This window comes from Miscanthus floridulus, chromosome 2 (genome assembly GCF_019320115.1).
Source record: "Miscanthus floridulus cultivar M001 chromosome 2, ASM1932011v1, whole genome shotgun sequence".
NCBI lineage: Eukaryota > Viridiplantae > Streptophyta > Magnoliopsida > Poales > Poaceae > Miscanthus > Miscanthus floridulus.
Window position 1 is genome coordinate 80,507,950 of NC_089581.1, and position 6,799 is coordinate 80,514,748.

At 44.4% G+C, this 6,799-nt stretch overlaps 1 pseudogene; it reads right to left on the bottom strand.

Annotated features, from left to right (window-relative positions):
* Positions 1-1,805: 1,805 nt before the first annotated feature.
* LOC136536751 (uncharacterized) lies at positions 1,806-3,185 on the bottom strand (annotated as a pseudogene).
* Between the last annotated feature and the right edge of the window lie 3,614 nt (positions 3,186-6,799).

Genomic DNA, 6,799 nt, shown 5'->3' on the forward strand with positions numbered 1-6,799 from the left:
GCATGTGTTTTTAAGTTTTTTTTGTGTTTTGCAAGTGTTTTAGACGTATGTTGCAAGTGTTTTATTTGGATGTTGCAAAAGTAGATTAGATGTTGGTGCACAGGCGGAGGCAGGTGACTAGGATCCATGTGGATTTCTGTGGGCATGATGGTCGGATGAAATAGTGCTAGCGTGATAGTAGGGTGGTACCCAACATGGGGTCCATGTGTTGGGGCGCGCGAAAATAGACTGCGTGAATTTCTTTTGCATACCACGTAGCCTCTCGTGTGAGGGACATCTAATTATTTGCCACTCTTACGGAGGTCGCCTCTCTGATTGCCAACTTTGTGGTGGCAACTACAAAAATGTCCTAGAAAATAGTAACTCACCTAATATTTTGCCATTTTTGCTGACGTGGCATGCCAGATCAGCCAGCTAGCTTGGGAACGGGCCGTTGATGCTCGAAGACTAAAGGCAAAAGACCATTCTGCCCCTACTGTGTATTGCTTAATAAGTGTTGTCTCCTCCCATCTGCTCAGTCCACTCGCTGCTCTCCACACTTCTTCTTCTTCCTTCATCTCCCCATCCTTGGTCACTGCCACCCCTCCATTGCCCTCCCCAACCCTAGCCGCCATGTCCCATCGAGCGAGCTCATCAATGCGCAATAGGCGTCTGTAGCTGCCGAATAGGATATAGGAGTACCCACTCGGGAGGCAGACAGGGCTCCCCCTCATCATGTGCGAGGAGTGTGGGCTATAAAAGGGTGCTTGAGCTCGTGGCCCAGATAGATGAGAAAGGCAACAAGGGTCGTGTCTTCTTCAAATGTCCTAGGAACATGCAAGGGGTAAGCCACATTCTTTGGGTTCTGATTTGTTAGGGTTTTGAATCGATTATCACATATAATATGTTTCCATGTGTTTAGGTTCTAGGATCTTGTAGGTTTTTTGAGTGGTAGCGAGAGTACCTGGCCATATTGGTGGACCAGGGGAAGATTGTGATGAATCTAGAACAACATGGCACAGTAGAGGAAGAAGCTAATTTAAGGGCACTGGTGCGTGTGCAGAAGAACTCAATGGAGGTGAAGCTGGATGCTTTGGTTGGCGCAGTGAAGGCTTTGAGCTTGGTCATGGGTGCTGGTGTAGTGGTCATGGGTGCTGGTGTAGTGGTTGGAGCTATGTATGTGATGTAGTAGTTCTCTGTTAGTTTCACTAGTTTTTAGTTCCCTTGTTTGTTAGTTGAACTACTTCAAGCTGTATCTTAGTTGAGTAATGAGCTCTATGTTTCAGTATGAGTCTGACCAATCAGTGGGCATATATGTGTGAAAATGTTGAATGGTTAATGGAATATTGTTTCTATTATTCCACTTGTACATGATATCCAAAAATCATCACTGCAAGACCACTGATATGCTCTTGACAACCATAGCAAGTTCAGTCTGCATACATAGCAAGTTTAGTCTACATACATGACACAACCCTAGCAAAGTCATCACAAGTTGTTCAGGCCTATAAGGCAATACATTACACGTTGTCCATTCAACTTACAATACCATAACAAGTTGTTCATGCACCTTTCAATGACATAACAAAGTTCCCAAAATATGGATCACAAGGATTCATTGCTTCATCAGTTTCACCTTTGTGGCTAGCTGCTTCCTCCTAGGGGTCATCTTCTTGGCTAGTGTAGGGTTTGGCAGAGATTTAGCCTATAGAATGATCATTTCAAGGGGTTGTGGAGCTTCCAAGTTCAACCTCCTGCATTTGAAAGTGGTTTAGTGAGCTGTTGTCGAGATGGCAAGTTCTTGAGTCACAATTTAGGTTTAGATTTTACCTTGCTTCTGCTGCTTCCTCTGCCTCTCTTTCCCTTGCTACTGCTGCCCTTGTTCTTAGAGTCCTTGGTGATGGTGCTGCTACTACTGGTGGAGCTGGTGAAGGCTCAGGTGGTGCTGTTGCAGTTTCACTAGCTGGAGCAGGTTCATACTCCTTGTCAGCACCCTTCTTTGGCCCCTTTTTGGTCTTTGTCTTTCTTGTCCTCTTCCTGCAATTTCATTAGGTTAGTTAACAATGGTGAAAGGATTTCAGCAAAGGTAGGTTAGTAAGTTACCTTTTTTTGGTGCCACTTAGTGGGCACCTCCAACTGGTCCTTCTATGGCCTAATTCACCATAGCCCTTGCAAGTAACCTGCCTTGTGGCTTTGCCACTTCTCTCTAGGCATCCCTTAACCCTCTTCTTCCTTTGCCTCACAAGTCCTCTTTTCTTCCCAATTGGTGGAAGAAGCTTGAATCCCTTCTCAACTATCGGCCACTAGCTCTTATCAGTGATGACAGGAATCATTCTTGCATATGCTACTTGGAACTTGTGCACTGAGTAGGCCACATCCACATATTGCTCCATATTTGGCTGCCTTTCAACTGTTATGACTGCTAGTGCATGGGGATAGGGCTTGCCACTCACTTGCCACTCTCTACATGTACACTCATGTTGGTCCAGGTAGACAACATGCCTCTTGACAACTTCATCATTGTACATGACTATCACCTCTGCTTGGTTGGGTCCACCCTTAGTTGCCTTCAGATGGTTCAGTCCCTTTGAGGCTGCATTTAGCTGATGAATTATTGCTGGTAGTATGAATCCTTTTAGGGCCTTGGATATCTTCCTTCTCTTCTCAAAAAGTACCATTGTCTTGTGCCTGATAGCATCAGCTAGAATGTCTAATGGTAGATCTTTGTGTGCTTGGATCCATGCATTCCAAGATTCAGCCAAATTGTTATTTATGAAGTCACACTTGATCTCTTCCTTGAATCCACTCCTGGCCCACAGTAAACTGTGATGTTCCTTCAACCATGGAACAACTCCTGGATAGGCTTCAATAACTTTGTCCATCAATTTATTGAACTTCTCTACTATGCATGCCCTTGCTACTGGCCACATGTACTTGGCATAGGCATTTCCTGTAAACCTTTTCTTCATATTTTCCATGAGATGCCTGAAACACTCTCTCTGCTCTGCTCTAGGGAAAACCTTTTTCACAGCCGCTTCTAGCCCTTTGCAGGCATCAGTGCATATAACCAAGTGGTTCATTGGCCCTAAAGCTTTCCCTAACTGTTCCATGAACCAAGTCCAATTATCCTTGGTCTCTGAATCAAAGAAGCCAAAAGCAATTGGGTACAACCAATTGTGGCCATCTATTGCATTGGCTGTAGGCATGTGGCCATTCCACTCACCATTAAGAGCAGTTGAATCTACACTAATATAGGGTCTGCAGCCATCTCTCAATCCATCTATACTTGCTTTGAAGGCACAAAAAAATCTACTGAAGTGTACCTTGCCTTCCACAGTAACTGTATCTATCTCAACTACACTACTAGGAGACCTAAGCTCAATCTCAGCCTTGAATCTAAACAAATAATCAAAACAATCATCCCACTACCAAATAATTTATCTGCAGCCCTTTGTCTCCCATAAAATACAGTCTGATATGGAATCTTTATGTTGTACTTCTTCTCTAACTCTTCCTTCATAGCTTTGGGACCCATCTCAGGATTATCCTTCAATAGTGGTATAGCCCTCTCAGCAATCCACTTCTAGGATGCCATCCTCCCAAGAACTCTACTCTTTGAAGGAAACTTGTGGGTACCCTTATTGATTTGGATCTACACATACATGAAGAAATGTCAAAAATAGTTAAGATAAATTCATATACAACATGCAAATATTAGAAATAAGGTTATATCAAAAGGACAAAAAAAGTGTTAGTATTGGTACCCAAACACTGCCATCCTTCTGTGTCCTAGCTCTAATTTTCCATGGGCAGCCCTTGGAACTGCAGTAGCCCCTAAACCTCTCCTTGTCAGACTTCTCTATACCCAATTGAAACTCATTCACAATAGCATGCTGCTTGATTGCCATCCTAAAATCATCCATGCAAGGATACTGTAACACCCCGATGTTATGCCAACATTTAGGCACTGCAAATCATACATATCATGCATCATCAAGCATCCAAATCATACATGCCTAATCATGTAAATAACAACTAAAACACTGCTTCAAAACACACAAAACATGTTCGTTAAACCTGAATGTTGCATACACTTGTTAGAGTTATTTTTGCCCTAATTATGTTTGCTAGGCTAGTAAAACATGTTTGGCTACTATTGTAAATCATCTAGGATTATTTAGTTCAATTTTTGGAGCAAGGTTTGTATTCAAATTAATTCAAAATTTTGCTTCAAAAATAATTTCCCAAAAATTAGGGTTTTGAGTTAAACATTGACTTTGATTTTATAATTCAAAATCTAGAAAGAATTTGGCTTTGGTCATAAAATCAAAGTTGTAGATATTGAGAAATGGAACAAATTTCATTTTTACACCAATTTGTGAAAATGCTTTTAAATGGCTCAAAAATGGGAATTTAATTCTGTGTAATTGAGAATTAAAAAGAAAAATGTTTCATTTCGCTTAATAGGCCGCCGCTCAGCTTCCCGGCCCACGGCCGAAGCTGGCCTGGCCTGCGTCCCCGCCTGCTGCGCGTTTCGCCCTGGCCTGCAGCGCTTCACCAGCCCAGGCCCACACCGCGGCCGCTCCCGCGCGCAGCTACGCCTGCCTTCCCCGCCTGCCCGGCCGCCACGCGGCGCCCGTACACCGGCGGCGAGGGGCGGTGCCTGCTCCGACCAGCCACGCCCCACCTTCAAAGTGGTCCGAGAGCGCGCACGCCACCCCACTCCGCCACTCACTTCGCCACCTCCCTGCCTCTCGCTCCGCAGCAGCAGCAGCCGCGCCCGAGCTACTGAGCTCGCCGACGCGCTCCGCCGGTGTCGAGCTCCCGCACCATCACGCCATTCCCTGATTCACGCCGCCAGCAGTTCCGCCTCGTCGACCTCCTTCATTTGCGCTCGCCAGAGGCTACCGTCGTTGAGGTGAGGGCCGAACGTGGCGCCTCCTTCCTGTCTAGCGAGCATGCCGCCGTGGCTGCGTGAACCCCCATGCCGTCGGGCCAGCTCCGGTCTGCCAGCCGGTGCGGCTTTGCGTTTTGAGCATGCTGGCACTCCCCCGTGCCACGAAAGGGCTCGCCGCCGGTGAGCACCGGCCAGCGGAGCACCTCCCCTGCCCTTGGGTCGCTAACCCGCCGAGCCCAGCCACAGTGGCTGGCGAAGGCCCCGGGTGGCTGGCCAGTGGGCCAGTTGACCCACTGGGTCCTGCCTGTCTGTCTCTCTGGCACGGGTTTTCGGTGAATAACCAGGTGGATCTAGCAGATTTGAGCATGAAGTTTAAAAGGATTTCAAAAATGATTTTTCAGAATTCTATTTAAATGCTTTGGAAAATGTTTATGTACTCCTTTTGGCTCCAAATCTGTTGGAATAAATTTTGCTAGGTTCCTTATCACCAGATCTACTTGGGAAAATTATTGCATGTCATTTTTGAGATACTTTTCTGTTGAATTTTATTTAATCATGTATATTGCTGATAACTTGAAAAATGTGTAGAAAAATCTATAGGCTTCAGAAAAATATGATTCCAAGTTTGTTAATCTTCTTATGTAATGTACTTCCTAGGAAAAGTATGTGTCATGCTTGTGCTATAGAAAAATTATGAGGTGTAGTTCAAGTGCCTTTAATGGCTGATTTTTGTTATTTTTGCTAGAGGGCAAAATTTGTATAAAACATGCATGTGATAATTTTTGTAGAGTAATTGTATGCTATGAAGAACATAGGAAAATTGCTAACTCTGTTGTTTGACACTTTTCACACTACAAAGTATTTTCATGTTCATAATCATGCCATAGTTTGTTATTTTTGTGTAGACTAATCCACTCATTCAAATACCATGAAAATCTGATGGTAGACTACTTAGGGTAGTAATGTGCTATGGTAATTTTGTACGATTTTTCTAAGCAATAAAAGTAGAGGTTGCTATTCAAACCTATTATTAATTAGGGTTTAATTAAGCGTTGCTTTATGTGTGATTAAGAAATTAGTAAAGCTTTGGTGTATCTTTGAAGCATTTAATAAGAGGCATTGATTTAGCATAGTAGAAGAGAATGCAGTATATGACATGTGCTTGTAGTATATTTTCTTGGATGATGTTGACTACCTTGCATTCAAACATATCCATTGTATTCATCTCATTTGATGCACCGATTGCATAAGCGCTTACGCACATTGCATCATACAGGATCGCAAACTGAGAACCCAATCGTCATACCCGAGGAGCTCGAGGAGCAGTTCGAGGTGTAGCCGCAGGAAGTGCCCGAAGCCGACGAGGAGGACGTTGAGGAACTTCCGGAGTGCCCTGATCACCGCCCGAGCTCCTTCGAGAGAGGCAAGCCCCGGAGCATTTTCTCCCAGTTTGCAATTATTAATTCAATGCTTTACTTTAATTGATGCATTACGTTCAGGAGTTGTTTGCAACCATTGCTGCATTATACCTTGTTTACCTTTGTTATACTATATCCTTGTTACCCTGGTATCCGTAGTCGAGTCAATGCTTAGCTGGCTTAGACCGGTAGAAGTCGGGTGATTTCCTGTCACCTGCGAGCTATAGGTGGTTACCTGGATCTGCTTGGATGACTATGAAGTCATGGTATAACTAAGTGTTAAATGAAGTTGAGACCGGACGGAGACTTATAGAGTTTTTGACTGTAGTGCTTTCTGTCTATGTTGATTAAGGACCGACCATTGTTGGGCCTTGAGTCATGTTGAATGCATGCCTTACATTTAGCTGGCCGGATAAAGTACCTTCCGACCACAAAGCTAGGAGATTATTTGGGCCGAGTAGATTGCCCGCAGCGCACTATGCCGGAGTAGGTGTGGTAGGACACA